Here is a 19,600-nt window from a genome sequence, read left to right on the forward strand (position 1 = left end):
CAAATTCAAAACTGGCGGAAAGAGAAGGGTTATACTGCCAACCCAAACAATGACTGAGAGAAATTTAACAAAGAACAAACTTATGAATACCAAATTTCTTCAAAAAAAAAAAAGTTCCTTCACTTCGCACTAGGGTGCACAATTGTAGCTCTTAAGTAGTGCCATCTAGAAGAGAATGTTCACACTTCTTACTACAGAGCAAACAAATACAAATCGAAACAGACATAGTTCAGAATACTTCAAAATTTACAGTAGAGACATCTTCTGAGAAACCTTAGAATTAATATGGTTGTTAAAGTTCAGGCTTTCTCCAGTAGAGGAGTTTCAACTGGCGCAATGTTTGAATTAGCGGCGTGGAGGTGTACCGCCTGGTACAATAATTATAATTTCTTCGATGTCTTCTTGGAAATCGAAAATTTTTAATAGATTTCCAAGGCGACATAGTCGTTGGTTGAACCTCAGGAATGGCCTACCCCAAGGTAGTATTTTGTCTCCAATATTATTTAATATTTACACGAATATTCAACCCTTGCCAAAAGAAACAAAATGCTTCATTTATCCAGATAATCGAGCTATTGTCACCTAGGGTGATCAGTTTGAGAGTGTTGAACGGAGACTAATCGAAGCCTTAGATGAACTGAGTCCATACTACAAAGAAAACCATCTAAAGCCTAACACCTCAAAGACGCAAGTTTGCGCTTTTCACTTAAAGAATATGCAGCCAAGAAGAAAACTGAAGATTTTCTGGGAAGGTGCTCTCTTGGATCATTGCTCAACACCTAAATATCTAGGAGTAACTCTGGATCGTGCACTCACGTATGAACAACAACAAAGTGTTTACGCGAAATTCCATTCTTCGCAAGTTATGCGGTACCAACTGGGGAATGCAAGCTCCAACAATGAGAACTACTGCTTTAGCACTGACCTACTCTGCAGCAGAATATGCATGCCCTGTTTGGTACAGATCATGTCATGCCAAACAGATATTGCTTTAAATGAAACTTGCCGGCTTATAACTGGTTGCCTAAGATCTACACCTTGTGATACGGTATATTACTTGGCTGGCATTGCTCCTCCAGATATCAGACGTGGAGTAGCTGCCAAACATGAAAAATCTAAAGTATACATTTCCCAAACACATCCATTACATGATTATGAACCTGCTCAACAACGATTGAAATCAAGAAGTTTTCTTCATTCTACTGAGTGCCTTTCGGAGTCACCTCAATCATCAAGACTAACTTCCTGGAGATCCAGAAACATTCATCTCAATGGATGGATGGATCCATCTGAAACTCTTCCAGCCGGTTATGAAGAGTCGTTGTCTACATGGAAGAATCTGAACACCGGCTGCGGTCTGGGGTCGGTCGATCTAAGAACAATATGAAGAAGTGGGGTCTATCTGAAGAAACAACCCCCTGTGTCTGCGGAGAAGAACAAACTACGGCGCACCTCCTTAATTGCAACTCCTGCCCTCTCGTTTGCACCATGCAAGATTTAGTGGAGGCCACACCAAATGGTCGAGATCTCGCCAAATTCTGGTCCGATATAATATAATTGTTACTTTGAATGTACCTCTAGTATGTTTTGTTTTTTTCAGTTAAGCCTAATTATTTCTCATTCTTAACTAATAATTTATATGATGTATTGCTTCTGATACGAATAAATAAATAAAATAATTATTTATTTAATTTTGTAGTTATTCACCACATAGTTAAAATTAATACTTCTCGAACTCCAGATTCCCTCGAGATAAATTCTGGCGTTCTCGTTATATTACTACAGATCAGATGAATGCATCAACTTTTATTTCTTAATCACAAAATATCGGAATAAAAGATATTTTCTTTCCTTTATTAGTTTATGAGAAGCACCTGTGCGTAATTAGCGCGTGGACAAAATAAAATTGGCTCGGAAAATATTTACAATAGGACTGACGCGGGATTGATTCTTGTTAGTGGACATCATTGAAGATGCTTGAAATGGCCTCATCTGAAGAAATGAAAAACTGAGGATCCAAAGTCCCGACTCCACTTCACTCAGAAACCACCGGCAGAACCCAACACGCGAAGGTTTGTCTGGACGCTTTAAGGCATGTACAACAGTAAATTTGAAAGGATACAGATGCAGGTCCTTTTTGATACTATTTCGACACGACAATCTCTTAAATTCTCACTTGCACAGATAAACAGCGTTGAGATTTCGTCGGACTTCGTTCCATGCTTTCCTTCACTCGAGCAATGTTTTCTGGTGTTCCAACTCTTTTTGGAGAGAGAAGGGGCCCATTCACAGTCGAGCGGGTTGGCGAGCCCGTTCGTGACCTTGGTCGCACTGACCGGCTCGAAGGTGTATGGGGGGTTGTTGAGGGTTGGGCTCGAGGTTGGGTCCGTGTTGGCGCTTCGACTGCTAAACCAGCGAACCCGACCGGTTCGCCAACCCGTCAGTGTGTGTATGGCCATTACCTGACCGGCTCACTGTGGTTTCGTCTGTAGCTTAATTTGGTCTCTGTGTGAGTTAATTAGGCCTACCTCAACTAACAATGACTTCTGAGAAGAATAAGCAGTTCCGGGAAGAATTTATTGAAATGTACCGGGCGAGTCCTGGAGCTTTCCCATCCTTGCGTCACGCAATGCCTTCCATGTGTTAGTGCGACATTCGAAAGCTAATAATAATAACAATAACAACAACAATAATAATATTAATAGTAATAGTAATAGAAGAAGAAGAATCCATGGTCTCCCGATACTCTCGTACAAATATTATTAGCCTATAGACCATTGTGCTATGACATATATGACTCTCGCGCCTCTGCACTTAACTTGTTAATACTGTAAGCAGGCTATGTATCATACATTACTACAGTAGTTGAATTTTCTGTGTGTCATAAATAGTAGTGAAAGAACATTTCCCAAACTAATCACTTTCAAAAGAATATTACGTTTGTTTTATAAAAACTATCTTATAATACACTGACTGACAGAGCAAATGCAACACCAAGAAGGAGTGGTTCGAAAGGGATGAAAGTTGGGAAAAAAAACAGAGACGGCACGGACGAATAATTGATGTTTATTTCAAACCGATATGCAGGTTACACAATGCGCACGGCATCGACTCAGTAGGATGTAGGACCACCGCGAGCGGCGATGCACGCAGAAACACGTCGAGGTACAGAGTCAATAAGAGTGCGGATGGTGTCCTGAGGGATGGTTCTCCATTCTCTGTCAACAATTTGCCACAGTTGGTCGTCCGTACGAGGCTGGGGCAGAGTTTGCAAACGGCGTCCAATGAGATCCCACACGTGTTCGATTGGTGAGAGATCCGGAGAGTACGCTGGCCACGGAAGCATCTGTACACCTCGTAGAGCCTGTTGGGAGATGCGAGCAGTGTGTGGGCGGGCATTATCCTGCTGAAACAGAGCATTGGGCAGCCCCTGAAGGTACCGGCCGCAGCACATGCTGCACGTAGCGGTGGGCATTTAACGTGCCTTGAATACGCACTAGAGGTGACGTGGAATCATACGCAATAGCGCCCCAAACCATGATGCCGCGTTGTCTAGCGGTAGGGCGCTCCACAGTTACTGTCGGATTTGACCTTTCTCCACGCCGACGCCACACTCGTCTGCGGTGACTATCACTGACAGAACAGAAGCGTGACTCATCGGAGAACACGACGTTCCGCCATTCCCTCATCCAAGTTGCTCAAGCCCGGCACCATGCCAGGCGTGCACGTCTATGCTTTGGAGTCAATGGTAGTCTTCTGAGCGGACGCCGGGAGTGCAGGCCTCCTTCAACCAATCGACGGGAAATTGTTCTGGTCGATATTGGAACAGCCAGGGTGTCTTGCACATGCTGAAGAATGGCGGTTGACGTGGCGTGCGGGGCTGCCACCGCTTGGCGGCGGATGCGCCGATCCTCGCGTGCTGACGTCACTCGGGCTGCGCCTGGACCCCTCGCACGTGCCACATGTCCCTGCGCCAACCATCTTCGCCACAGGCGCTGCACCGTGGACACATCCCTATGGGTATCAGCTGCGATTTGACGAAGCGACCAACCTGCCCTTCTCAGCCCGATCACCATACCCCTCGTAAAGTCGTCTGTCTGCTGGAAATGCCTCCGTTGACGGCGGCCTGGCATTCTTAGCTATACACGTGTCCTGTGGCACACGACAACACGTTCTACAATGACTGTCGGCTGAGAAATCACGGTACGAAGTGGGCCATTCGCCAACGCCGTGTCCCATTTATCGTTCGCTACGTGCGCAGCACAGCGGCGCATTTCACATCATGAGCATACCTCAGTGACGTCAGTCTACCCTGCAATTGGCATAAAGTTCTGACCACTCCTTCTTGGTGTTGCATTTGCTCTGTCAGTCAGTGTACATAACAATCAAAATTGTGTAGGCCCACTTACGTGCAAATATTCCGACTGCAACGTATCGAAGATTGCCCAGCACGTCTCAGGAATGATTTTTCCAAGTAGCTGAGGAGATATTACACTGCTAAATTTCAGGTCTTCATAATTTTTCCCTGTCGCTAGAAATCGCAATGACCGAGCTCGATAGCTGCAGTCGCTTAAGTGCGGCCAGTATCCAGTATTCGGGAGATAGTAGGTTCGAACCCCACTGTCTGAGCCACAGAGGCTCACTCTTCTTCTTCTTCTTCTTAATCTGTTTACCCTCCAGGGTTGGTTTTTCCCTCGGACTCAGCCAGGTATCCCACCTTTACCGCCTCAAGGGCAGTGTCCTGGAGCGTGAGACATTGGGTCGGGGGATACAACTGCCCAGGCGGCCTCACCTGCTATGCTGAACAGGGGCCTTGTCGGGGGATGGGAAGATTGGAAGGAATAGACAAGGACGAGGGAAGGAAGCGGCCGTGGCCTTAAATTAGGTACCATCCCGGAATTTGCCTGGATGAGAAGTGGGAAACCACGGAAAACCACTTCCAGGATGGCTGAGGAGGGAATCGAACTCCCCTCTACTCAGTTGACCTCCCGAGGCTGAGTGGATCCCGTTCCAGCCCTCGTACCACTTTTCAAATTTCCTGGCACAGCCGGCAATCGAACCCGGGCCTCCGGGGGTGGCAGCTAATCACACTAACCACTACACCACAGAGGCGGACAACGGTATTCTCTGCATCTCGAAATTTCAATAACTCGAAATAAAATTTAGCTTCCGAGGTATCGAGGTCCACTGTAGCAAGAAGATGGATGATTTCCTCCCTATAGAACGACAGAATAGGCTACAGATTACTAGGACAATACATAACACAATCAAAAAGTACAGACAGATCTTCTTCTCGTACCATATCCTTATTGGATGTCGAATGCCATCAGGGCGATCTGGTTCTTGTTCCCAGAGACTCATCTGGTTCCAGCTTGGATACAGATACCTTTTACTCAATTAACCCGAGCACTGGGCTGCCTCTTTCTCCACCGACACCGTACCGAAGCCCTTCTTCTACACTGCAGGTACTCGTGATCCTAAGCTGCCCGGTCAGTGTGCTCAGGGACTCACATAGGCAGGGGCGCCACTCCCTGAGTAGGGCTGCCTCAAAAGAGGGTCTCTACCTGCTACCCGAAGATGATATAAAAACACTGATAGTCAATGTGAGTAAAACGGAGTGAACATTGTTACTAGAAGAACAGCAACGGCGTAGCTCACTCCCTTACACTGTATAAAGGAACTTGCCCGTACGCAGGGAAACACGAGTGTAAATCTATATAAACGTTTCTATGACATCAATCAAAAGAATTCAAAATGGAGTCTGTGAGGACAAGATGATAAAAGAAAACATAACGACAATCTTAGTAGAGTAATCTATGGACCCGATACAGAAATCAAAATGTTGGAACTTAGGGCAGAGAAGATAGATGATTTACTCCCTATAGAACAACAGAATAGGCCACAGATTACTAGGACAACACATAACGCAATCAACATGTGAATCAAAAACACAGATATTTACTGGGAACCAAAAATACAAACGATAACACAGAAAGATGATCAAAAATACACAGCTCACTATACTAGTACAGGAACCTTCTGCATGGCCACCTAATGCAACTCTTTCAAAACGTTGATGATCTCGCATTTCCCCGTGATGATGTACAAATAAAACACACACACACACAGAGATGAACCAACAAATATTACACGGAACACAACCAAGGCAGAGCAGTGACTCTCTGAGCCCACGTTGACAGTTTCGATCCCGGGTCAGTCAAGTGATATTTAAAGGTGGTCTAGGTTAGCGTGACTACATCTTATCTAGAGGTCCTGGGTTCAATTCCCGGCCAGTCAAGAAATTTTTCCTCGATCTGAGGGCTGGTTACAGGTTTGCTCTGCCTACGTGATTACAATAGGAACTATCTGACGGTGAGATAGTACCCTGATATAGGAAGCCAAGCATAACGGCCGAGCGGATTCGTCGCGCAGACCATGCCATACCTTAATAATCTGCTGGTGTTTGGGGCTGAGTAGTGGTCGCCTGGGAGGCCAACACCCATCAGGCCTGTTGTGTGTGTGGTTTTTTGTTGTTGTTGTAATACGCCAGCCTCGTATCGGCAGATCTACGAGGGCGCAAAATAACTCCTACAAAATTCTGGGACCTCAGAGTAAAAGAAGTTCGAGGAACGTAATAATAATAATAATAATAATAATAATAATAATAATAATAATAATAATAATAATAATAATAATAATAATAATAATTTATTTTTCCTAAAGCGATTACATTTACAAGTACTTCGCTCTTTCCCACTACCTCCAACCCCCTTTTTTTTTTTTCTGCGGACTGCCATCCTTTGAAACTGGATTATTAAGTGAATTAGGTTGACCTCACTCGTCAATTAACACTTGCATTCGTAGTGTTCCGCTCCCGTTCATACACTGCTGGTCAAAGGAAGTGAAACAGTAACGTGGTATACCATCTAAGAGGGGATATACGGCTCATCCCCGTGTGGATGCGGGCGGTAGAATACATACACGTATCTCTGCGTGTCTTAAAAGGCGTCTAGCTACTGGCTTTACGTCGCACCGACAGCGACGATGGGACAGGAAAAAGCTAGGACTGGGAAGGAAGCGGTCGTGGGCTGAATTAAGGGACAACCCCAGCATTTGCCTGGTGTGAAAATGGGAAACCACGGAAAACCATCTTCAGGGCTGCCGACAGTGGGGCTCGAACCCACTATCTCCCGATTACTGGATACTGGCCGCACTTAAGCGACTGCAGCTATCGAGCCCAAACTTTGCAACATATTTGTAACGCTACTCTTTTGTCGGAAATCACCCAGAACAAATCGAGCCGCATTTCTTTGGATTTTTCCAGTTCTTGAATCAAGTAATCCTGGTGAGGGTCCCATACACTGGAACCATACTCTAGTTGGGGTCTTACGAGAGACTTATAAGCCCTCTCCTTTACATCCTTACTACAACCCCTAAACATCCTCATAACCATGTGCAGAGATCTGTATCCTTTATTTACAATCCCATGTATGTGATTACCCCCAATGAAGATCTTTCCTTATATTAACACCTAGGTACTTACAATGATTCCCATAAGGAACTTTCACCCCATCAACGCAGTAATTAAAACTGAGAGAAGTTTTCCCTATTTGTGAAACACACAAACTGACTTTTAACTCCGTTTATCAATATACCATTGCCTACTGTCCATCTCACAACATTATCGAGGTCATTTTGCAGTTGCTCACAATCTTGTAACTTATTTATTACTCTACTAGCAAGATACCCGTGCTTCGCTACGGTATTATACTGAAATTTATAATTGAATGCTTATTGTTTTAGATATATAATCCGCCGAAATTCGCGATCTGACTCGTTTTCTGCGAGAATCCACCAAAATTCCCGATCTGACTCGTTTTCTATTATTTTACAGCACGTTTCCTCCCATTTTTCAATCTTCCTTTCCAGCAATCGATTTCGTACTTCCTGGGCTAGGCTCAGGTATTCCTCCTGGTTAGTTGGGTCCGTAAATCTTTGCCATCTTTTCCTTTATTCATTTTTAATATGGATAAAATCCTTCAGGAGATCCGGCGTGGTGCCATATTGGGTGCCTTGGCGGCACTGAACCCGCGGCCGGACTGCATTCTTGGTCATTACCCGTCCAGGAGCCATTACCAGCGCGGTCCGCACATTTGACGACGGTCCGGAACATTATTATTATTATTAGTAGTAGTATTATTATTACTATTATGTGTTGCTGGAATGGCTGATGACAGGGAAAACCGGAGTATCCGGAGAAAAACCTGTCCCGCCTCCGTTTTGACCAGCACGAATGTCACATGGAGTGACCGGGATTTGAACCACGGAACCCAGCTGTGAGAGGCCGGCGCGCTGCCGCCTGAGCAACGGAGGATCCTTATAAGTACATTAATAACAGTAAAATCAATTGGTCTCACCTCCTTCTACACCCCACCGCCGTTAAGTTTATTTACCGCCACCCCCCCCCCCCCAAAAAAAATTAAAAGATGGCTTGTTTCTTTATGTTTAAGGGAGATTCCAAGCACCAATGTTCACGTCTATTACTTTCAGTTTTGAGATATAAGTATCCCCATAAAAGTAATTTACTTTTTTCACTTCATTTCACACTACCCCCCCCCCCCCAAGTGAATTTTCCCGCAAAAAATGGATCTTCTAAATACCAATTATCACGACTCTAACTTCTTCAGTTTTTGATTTATGTGTCATGAAAGGAATTCAACTCCTATACACTCCCGCCCTCCAAGATGGTTTCACGCCCAAAACGCGTTTTTCTTTGCTTTTAAAGGAGATCCAAATACGAATTTTCACGTCTGTATCAACTTTAGTTTTTATTAGATGTAAGTATTCTCATACAATTAAGCCAATTAATTTTTCGATTCTTTCAACCCCCCCCCCCCCGCTTCATTGGATTTTAAGAGAATACTTTTAAAGCAGATTGAAAATATCAAATTTCACGTCTGTAACATCTTCATTTTTGATATATCAGTAGCCTAATTAAAATAATTCAACACCATTTTCAGTCACTTTAACCCCCCCCTCCACCCAAGTGATATTTCCGAAAACTAAAAATACACGTTTCTTTATGTTTAACAGAGATTTAAAAAATCCATTTTTCACTTCTGTAACATGTTAAGTTTTTTTAGATATACTGTAAAAATTCTCATTTTAAAATTTCAACCCCTTTTGAGTTCCCCTTAAGTGGAGTTTCCAAAAACAAATCACCTCTTTACATTTACAGGAGATTCAAAACACCCACTTTTTACGTCTGTAACATTTTACGTTTCCAAGATATTCTGTAGACATAGTCTTTCAAAAAATTCACCCCAATTTGTCACTCCTGTTTAACCGCCATTAATTGGATTTTCCAAAAACTAAAAAATACGTGTTTATTTATTATTAAAGGAGATCCCATATATAAATTTTCAGTTCTGTAATATCTTTCGTTTCTGACATATATGTATCCTCATTAAAGGCATTCAACCCATTTTTCACCCTTTTACACCCCTCCTATTGGGATTTACAGGAAACAAAAAAATACGTGTTCCTTTATTTTTAGAGGAGATTCTAACTACCAATTTTCACATCTATAAATTTTAAAGTTTAAAGATGTAGACACACTCATTTAAAAAAATTCACCCCCCTTTTCACTCCCCCCCCCCCCAATATTTGGATTTTCCAAAAACGAAAAAATACGTGTTTCTTTACTTTTAAAGTAGATCCCAAATACCAATTTTCAGGTCTGTAATATCTTCAGGTTCTGAAGTATAAGTAGCCTCGTTAAAAGCATTCAACCCATTATTCACCCTTTTACACCCTTCCTATTGGGGTTTTCCGAAAACAAAAGAATGCGTGTTTCCTTATTTTTAAAGGAGATTCTAAATACCAATTTTTACATCTATAAACTTTAAAAGTTTTGAGATATAGATACACAAATTTTAAAAAATCACCCCCTTTTCACCCCCCCTATTAATTGGATTTTCCAAAAACAAAAAATACGTGTTTCTTTTTTAAAGGAGATCCCAAACACCAATTTTCAGGTATGTAATATCTTCAGGTTCTGAAATATAAGTAGACTCATGAAAGGCATTCGACCCGTTCTTCAACCTTTTCCACCCTTCCTATTAGGATTTTCCGAAAACAAAATATATGTGTTTCTTTATTTTTAAAGGAGATTCTAAATACCAATTTTCACATCTATAAGCTTTAAAAGTTTCGAGATATAGATGCACTCATTTTAAAATATTACCCTCTTTCCACCCCCTCCCTTAATTGGATTTTCCAGAAACAAAAAAATACGTGTTTCTTTATTTTTAAAGGAGATCCCAAACACCGATTTTCAGGTCTGTAATATCTTCAGTTTCTGAGATATAAGTAGCCTCATTAAAGGCATTCAACCATTTTTCCACCCCTTTTCACTCCTCCTATTGCGATTTTCCGAAAACAAAAGAATACGTGTTTCTTTATTTTTAATGAAGATTCTAAATACCAGTTTTTACATCTGCAAACTTTAAAAGTTTGGAGATATAGATTCACTCATTTTAAAAATTCACCCCCTTTTCACCCTCCCATTAATTGGATTTTCCAAAAACAAAAAAATACGTGTTTCTTTATTTTTAAAAGAGATCAAAAGTACCTATTTTCAGGTCTGTAATATCTTCAGTTTCTGAGATATAAGTACCGGTATCCTGATTGAAGGCATTCAACCCATTTTTCCCCATTTTCACCCTTTTTCACCCCTGCTATTGGGGTTTTCAGAAAACAAAAAATACGTGTATCCTTATTTTAAAATAAGATTCTAAATACCAATTTTTACATCTGTAAACTTTTAAAATTTGAGATATAGATATACTCTTTTTTAAATTTCACCCCCCTTTTCACCCCCTTAGCGACGGAATATCAAAAAATCCTCTCTTAGCGAGCACCTACATCTTAATATGAATATATCCCCAAAATTTCATTTCTTTATGTGCAGTAGTTTTGGCTCGGCGATGATGAATCAGTCAGTCAGGACAAGTTATTTTATATATATAGATAGAGAATAACATCATCCGCAAAAAGCCTTGCTTCTGATTCCACTCCTTTTCTCATATCATTTATATATACCAGGTGGCTCACGGACGCCGTACTTTCTACTTATAAATGTCCCGCATGCATAAGTGATGTGTGGGGTGTCTACCAACTGATTTTAACAGGGGAACTACTGCCAGCGGGCAGGTTACGTCAGAATATGAAGAGAAAAGAAACAGTCACACTCGCAGCATGTTACTCAGTGTTGCCGGTCGAATGCACCCCTTGCATTAGTAAACATCGTTTTCGACCGCATAGCTCTAGGCTGGTGTATGCTACAGCCGCACTGTATTTGCTGTCTGCATATCGGCAGAAGCTAGTGTGATCAGCAGCGGTGAATACACAGACAATATTTTAATCTGGACAATCTGGTCGGAATGCAACAGAAGCTCCAAACAGACGTACGCCTTCTACATACTGTATATATTTCGCCAAACAGTATTCGTTTTTGTTCCATGCAATCATCTCTTTTATCGAGTTGAATGTCTACACGTGTATAAATTAATAAGTTATTAGATTTCGTTTACTGCATCTTTGGCGTGTCTACAAACAGTAGCGGCGGTTAGGGGGTGGGGTGAGGAGGGACAGTCGCTCCCAACCGCACTTTGTAGAGTAAATAAGACATTTATTCCATTTTTAGCCAGCTGGAACTAGGAATTATTTTAAAAAGTCTATTTGTACAAGCCTTGTTGTCTTATATGCTAAATCTTTCCTTTATTGTATAGCGCTACGGCAAGTAGTGGAGACGTTGCATGTGCTGTGAGGAAGGGTAGTAGGGGTACAAATATTTCTTTCTTTTTTTTTTTTTTTTTTTGCTAGTTGCTTTACGTCGCACCGACACAGATAGGTCTTATGGCGACGATGGGACGGGAAAGGGCTAGGAGTGGGAAGGAAGCGGCCGTGGCCTTAATTAAGGTACATCCCCAGCATTTGCCTGTTGTGAAAATGGGAAACCACGGAAACCATTTTCAGGGCTGCCGACAGTGGGGTTCGAACCTACCACCTCCCGAATACTGGATACTGGCCGCACTTAAGCGACTTCAGCTATCGAGCTCGGTACAAATATTTTGCCGAGGTCGTGGCCACTGAGTTATAATTTACCCGCTTGCCGCGCTCATTCGTCAGTCTGGCAGTCTCTTTATTGTCTGTTAGTTTCTTAGTGTGTATTCAAATACTAAATGATTATTAATTGCATAATCATGCCGTACATCTATGTAAATGTACAGGGCGGTCTGGCCGTGGGGTTACGGGCGCGCAGTTGTGATCTTGCACTCGGGAGATAGTGGTTCAGAATCCCATTGTCGACACCACTGAAGATGGTTTTCCGTGGTATGCCATTTTCATACCAGGCAAACGCTGAGGCTGTACCTTAATTAAGGCCACGGTTGCTTCCTTCCCATAAGTTCTATCTGTGTCGGTGCGACATAAAGTCAATTGTAAAAACAGATATAGGCCTATTTAGTTGTAATTTCAACGCGAGAGAATACCAACTTTACATTCACCGGGTCCGCCTCTGTGGTGTAGTGGTTAGCGTGATTAGCTGCCACCCCCGGAGGTCCGGGTTCGATTTCCGGCTCTGCCACGAAATTTGAAAAGTGGTACGAGGGCTGGAACGGGGTCCACTCAGCTTCGGGAGGTCAACTGAGTAGAGGTGGGTTCGATTCCCACCTCAGCCATCCTGGAAGTGGTTTTCCGTGGTTTCCCACTTCTCCTCCAGATAAATGCCGGGATGGTACCTAACTTAAGGCCACAGCCGCTTCCTTCCCTCTTCCTTTCCTGTCCATCCAAACTTCCCATCCCTCCACAAGGCCCCTGTTCAGCATAGCAGGCGAGGCCGCCTGGGCGCGGTACTGGTCATTCTCCCCAGTTGTATCCCTGATCCAAAGTCTGCATCTCCAGGACACTGCCCTTGAGGCGGAAGAGGTGGGATCCCTCGCTGAGTCCGAGGGAAAAACCGACACTGGAGGGTAAACAGATTAGGAACGAACGAACATTCACCGGACTAAATTATTTCATTTTTATTATGCTTTTCTATATGTAAGTATCAGCCCCGTTGAGTAGGCCTATTCGTAATAATAGTTTTTTGAGATTTTGATTCAATGATATATAATAAAATTTTCACCAGGTCTCACAAACATACTACGGGGCATTTACTTAATAAATAACATAACACAAAGAAATAACTTAGGAACGTTGGTATTAGCTCCTGTTGAAATGCGATTACAACTGATTTTTCTTTTTTTTTACAATTGGCTTTACGTCGCACCGACACAGATAGGTCTTATGGCGACGATGAGACAGAAAAGGGCTACGCGTGGAAAGGAAGCGACCGTGGCCTTAAATAAGGTATAGCCCCAGCACTTGCCTGGTGTGAAAATGGGAGACCACGGACAACCATTTTCAGGGCTGCTGACAGTGGGATTCGAAACTACTATCTCCCGAGTGCAAGATCACAACTGCGCGCCCGTAACCCCACCGCCACCTCGCCCGGTATAATTACATAGAAGTACGGCATGATTATGCAATTAAAAATAATTTCGTATTTGAATACTCACTAAGAAACTAACAGACACTAAAGAGACTGCCAGACTGATGAATGCGCGCGACAAGTGGGTGAATTATAACTCAGTGGCCACGACTTCGGCAAACAATATATACCCCTACTACCCTTCCTCACAGCACAGGCAAAGTCTCCATTACTTGCCGTAGTCATCATCATCATCATCATCTGTTTACCCTCCAGGTTCGGCTTTTCCCTCGGACTCAGCGAGGGATCCCACGTCTACCGCCTCAAGGGCAGTGTCCCGGAGCTTCAGATTCTTGGTCGGGGGATACAACCGGGGAGAATGACCAGTACCTCGCCCAGGCGGCCTCACCTGCTATGCTGAACAGGGGCCTTGTGGAGGGATGGGAAGATTGGAAGGGATAGGCAAGGAAGAGTGGAAGGAAGCGGCCGTGGCTTTAAGTTAGGTACCATCCCGGCATTCGCCTGGAGGAGAAGTGGGAATCCACGGAAAACCACTTCCAGGATGGCTGAGGTGGGAATCGAACTCACCTCTACTCAGTTGACCTCCCGAGGCTGAGTGGACCCCGTTCCAGCCCTCGTACCACTTTTCAAATTTCGTGGCAGAGCCGGGAATCGAACCCTGACCTCCGAGGGTGGCAGCTAATCATACTTGCCGTAGTGCTATACAAATTGGTTAGCGGCAACGAACTGCATTTTGTGCGTATTTCCGTCAATAATTATGTTAATAATTAAAGAAAATAAACGAAGGAATTAGCAGATAAGATAACAGGGTTTGTACAAACAGCTTTTTAAAATAATCCCTAGTTCCAGCTGGCTAAAGTGGAATGAAAATGTAATGTGTACTCCACAAAGTGGAGGGGGGTGGAGCGACTGTCCCTCCTCGCCGCACCTCCTAATCGCCGCTACTGTTTGTAAACACGCCAAAGGTGTAGAAAAGGAAATCTAATAACTTATTTATTTATACAAGTGTAGACATTCCACTCGATGGAAGAGTTGCATGTATGAAACAAAAACTAATACTGTTCGGTGAAGTACGTATGTAGAAGGCGTACGTCTGTTTGGAGCTTCTGTTGCATTCCGACCAGATTGTCCAGATTAAAATAATGTCTGTGTATTCACCGCTGCTGATCACACTAGCTTCTGCCGATATGCAGACAGCAAATACAGTGCGGCTGTAGCATACACCAGCCTAGAGCTATGCGGTCGAAAACGATGTTTACTAATGCAAGGGGTGCATTCGACCGGCAACGCTGAGTAACATGCTGCGAGTGTGACTCTGTTTCTTATCTCTTCATATTCTGACGTAACCTGCCCGCTGGCAGTAGTTCTCCTGTTAAAATCAGTTGGTAGACATCCCACACATCACTTATGCATGCGGGACATTTATTAGTAGAAAGTACGGCGTCCGTGAGCCACCTGGTATATAAGAAAACATAAAGGTCCAATAATACTTCCTTGAGAAATTCCCTGTTTTAGGCATGACTTAACACCTCAAGCAGTATCCATCGGCTTCAGAAAATCTTCGAAGGCGACGTGGCATTGATTCTACAAGCTTCGTAAAGTATTCCTTGTCGAGGGCGATCTCCTCCTATGCGTCCAACATAACGCCTCACAAAGCATCATGCGAACGCGGGGGAGGGTGAGGCCTTTAATTAAGTTACAGCCCCATCGGCGATATGCTGGCAACCAGTAATGAGTTGGCTGGAAAATTTATAATGTCCAATAATGGACCATTTTATTAGTATTATAAGTGGTATGTTCCGAGCTGTCAGCGGAGAAATGGCGTGGAATGACATTAGTAGACGAATAAGTTTGAGTGGTGTCTTTAAAAGTAGGAAATGTCATAATATGAAGATAAAGGTGGAATTAAAGAGGACAAATTGGGGCAAATATTCATTTATAGGAAGGGGAGTTACGGATTGGAATAACTTACCGAGGGAGATGTTCAATAAATTTCCAATGTCATTGAAATCATTTAAGGAAAGGCTAGGAAAACAACAGATATGGAATCTACCACCTGGGCAACTGCCCTAAATGCAGACCAGTGTTGACTGATTGATTGTTGCTTTCAGGGCTAACATAATTAAAAGCACAATGCCAGATTTCGCAAAGGATAGAGATACGCACGTATTCAGTTAACGTAACACTCCAAAAACAATATTGCGCAGAATAGGGCTCGAAACCTGGTTCAACTTGATAGGCTTGTACGCTTCCTCGGAGCTAACAGACACTCGCACGAATACGCTTAATATTGTAAGGCTATTCCCTGCTGGGCATAGCACGTAGCATATTTACACTTCTATAATAGTGGCATTGGGAAACAACCTCATTCATCATTCTGCCTACGACGTCTTATTTTTGCGCCGCCATCGTCATTATGGTTTCACTATAACCACATAACCGTTGGTGGTGCTATCTGATGATCCAACCAGCCTTCGTGCTGATGACGTAACGTTCAACAGTCCTTCGAGGGACAGTGTTAATAAACTACGGCCTCATTGCAAACGTTTGCAGTGGAAATGCAAAGGCCGTTAGGGCGATGACACACACAGCTGTTTTCGCCGAGTCGGCAGCAGATTCAGCGGCAGCACATTCGGAAACACACGTGGCTGTGAACGAACTGCAGTGCGATGTGTCCTGACAGCGATTATTTATTGGCGGAAGAGTTTATAATTATTTTGTCACCGATTTCTTTTTCTTGGATGAGAATAAATAATAAAATGAAGAATGGACGAATGTCGGTCCATCCTATTGTGAGGGACATCTATAAAGTAATGGCCACATAAAATCATTTCTTCTTGCTACCTCCGCAGTTTAATCCGAGGGAAAGGTCCGTCTCTTTAATTATGTAACCATACTTTTCTAAAATGTAACTTTTATTTCGGCTAATGTAAAAATTTCATAAAATCTTTAATTGTAAATCGGGGATAGAGAGTGAGTTACCCTCTCGAGCTCCCCTTCATCTTGGTTTGAGGTGCCTGCGATTTAGCAACCTTTTTTTTCTGTAATGTATTACAGTTATTTCCATTCGCGCCAACTCAAGTAGCTTGGGATTAGCCCCTGTTTCATCGGCCGAGAGCCCTGTAGGTTTTTAAGTTTTCATTATCTTGGAGCCCAGAGTGCGCCTCCATTCATTTTGTGTTTGGGTCAGTTATCTAACCTGTTCTTTTTCCACGAAGGCCCAGTAGGTTGGGTATTAAATACCCCTGTAAAAGTAAGTTCAATTTGTAAATGGTGGTTTGAGAGACCAGAGAGTGATGTAATGTTGCCTTGAGTGGGCAGTAAGGAACTGAGAGCCTGTTTGCTCTTTTGTAGGATTAACGAGTGCCTCTAGAAGGCTAAAAATTGTATTTTGGGAGCAAGTGCTCTTTGAATTAGGGGATTTCTGCCCTTGAATAAATTAGTGCTCTTTTGTAAATTTGAGCTGGGAGCTCAGGAATTGTAAAACGAGGGGCTTGAAGCCCAGGATCTGTAAAATTCACTAATCTTGATTTTCCTAGACTTGTTTCAAGATTGTCATTGTACCTGATGTTTCATTGTTATGAAAAATTGTTAAGTTTGAAGTTCTAAAAGAAATATAATCTTCAGTTCAAGTTTTAAATTAATTTTGATATTGTAGATAGACCCATTCACCCCGGCACCTTCTTTAACCTCTTTCTGCTCCACGGGTAAACCCGTAACACCCCCAAAGGAAAAATTGGTTGTAATTCTGAGGTAAACACCAAACAAACAAACAAACAAACAAACAAACAAACAAACAAACAAACAAACAAACAAACAAACAAACAAACAAACAAACAAACAAACAAACAAACAAACAAACAAACAAACACACACACACAAACACTGGTATTTTAAACTGAATTTATTTTTATTTATTTTTACTCAATCAAATGACAAATTATATGAAAATATTATACGCGCCGACTCAATAAACACTGTATATGAAATGAAATGGCGTATGGCTTTTAATGCCGGAAGTGCCGGAGGACTTGTTCGGCTCGCCAGATGTAGGTCTTTTGATTTGACGATCGTAGGCGACCTGCGCGTCGTGATGAGGATGAAATGATGATGAAGATGACACATACAGACCCAGCCCCCGTGCCAGCGAAATGAACCAATGTTGGTTAAAATGCTCGACCCGGCCGGAAATCGAACCCAGGATCCCTGTGATCAACGGCCCATGGAGCCGGTGCTGTGTATGGAACTCAATTTACGGAGGAACCGCTTCGAGTAATAAAACAACTAGCTGCGGATCAGAGTCGTCACAAGCACGGCGAGAATGGTATCGCAGTTGTATGCGGTTTCACTGATTAAAATGCTAAGTAGGGAGCGCCGAATCTGCTGCCGACTCAGTGAAAACCACTGCGTATGCCATCGCCCGTAAGTATGATGCAGTTACACAATAGAGCAACGGAGTTCACTAAATAAATAAATAATTGTCAATACCAGCATTCGAACCACGGATCTGCTAGGATGTTAACCAAGGACCTTTTCCCTACATTAACACTGACTCGCAAGCCAAGTGCATCCCTCACTTCACATATTCATTTAACCGTTATGACAGTTTCTCGTCCACTTCATCTTATTCTTTTATGTTATTCTGATATGCGGACAGTTGTATTGTGTACTGACAGTCGTATTTCGCTAGGAAACAATAGGCGAGTCGCCTTCAAAATGTTTCATGCGCCAGTTTTTGATTGTTCAACTGTTCAGTAAGAGCAACAGATCGTTTCACTTTTTCAATTATGTATTCACTGGCTAAGTGTAAGACAGGGGCAACTGTCCCTAACTTTCCCAGTATCAATCAATCAATCAATCAATCAATCAATCAATCAATCAATCAATCAATCAATCAATCAATCAATCAATCAATCAATCAATCAATCAATCAATCAATCAATCAATCAATCAATCAATCAATCAATCAATCAATCAATCAATCAATCAATCAATCAATCAATCAATCAATCAATCAATCAATCAATCAATCAATCAATCAATCAATCAATCAATCAATCAATCAATCAATCAATCAATCAATCAATCAATCAATCAATCAATCAATCAATCAATCAATCAATCAATCAATCAATCAATCAATCAATCAATCAATCAATCAATCAATCAATCAATCAATCAATCAATCAATCAATCAATCAATCAATCAATCAATCAATCAATCAATCAATCAATCAATCAATCAATCAATCAATCAATCAATCAATCAATCAATCAATCAATCAATCAATCAATCAATCAATCAATCAATCAATCAATCAATCAATCAATCAATCAATCAATCAATCAATCAATCAATCAATCAATCAATCAATCAATCAATCAATCAATCAATCAATCAATCAATCAATCAATCAATCAATCAATCAATCAATCAATCAATCAATCAATCAATCAATCAATCAATCAATCAATCAATCAATCAATCAATCAATCAATCAATCAATCAATCAATCAATCAATCAATCAATCAATCAATCAATCAATCAATCAATCAATCAATCAATCAATCAATCAATCAATCAATCAATCAATCAATCAATCAATCAATCAATCAATCAATCAATCAATCAATCAATCAATCAATCAATCAATCAATCAATCAATCAATCAATCAATCAATCAATCAATCAATCAATCAATCAATCAATCAATCAATCAATCAATCAATCAATCAATCAATCAATCAATCAATCAATCAATCAATCAATCAATCAATCAATCAATCAATCAATCAATCAATCAATCAATCAATCAATCAATCAATCAATCAATCAATCAATCAATCAATCAATCAATCAATCAATCAATCAATCAATCAATCAATCAATCAATCAATCAATCAATCAATCAATCAATCAATCAATCAATCAATCAATCAATCAATCAATCAATCAATCAATCAATCAATCAATCAATCAATCAATCAATCAATCAATCAATCAATCAATCAATCAATCAATCAATCAATCAATCAATCAATCA

At 41.8% G+C, this 19,600-nt stretch overlaps 1 protein-coding gene across 1 annotated transcript in view; it reads right to left on the minus strand.

Moving 5' to 3' along the window:
- Positions 1-19,600, minus strand: part of LOC136875029 (probable E3 ubiquitin-protein ligase sinah) — a 205,998-nt gene that overhangs the window by 93,608 nt on the left and 92,790 nt on the right. The window lies entirely within an intron of this gene.

This window comes from Anabrus simplex, chromosome 5 (assembly GCF_040414725.1).
Source record: "Anabrus simplex isolate iqAnaSimp1 chromosome 5, ASM4041472v1, whole genome shotgun sequence".
NCBI lineage: Eukaryota > Metazoa > Arthropoda > Insecta > Orthoptera > Tettigoniidae > Anabrus > Anabrus simplex.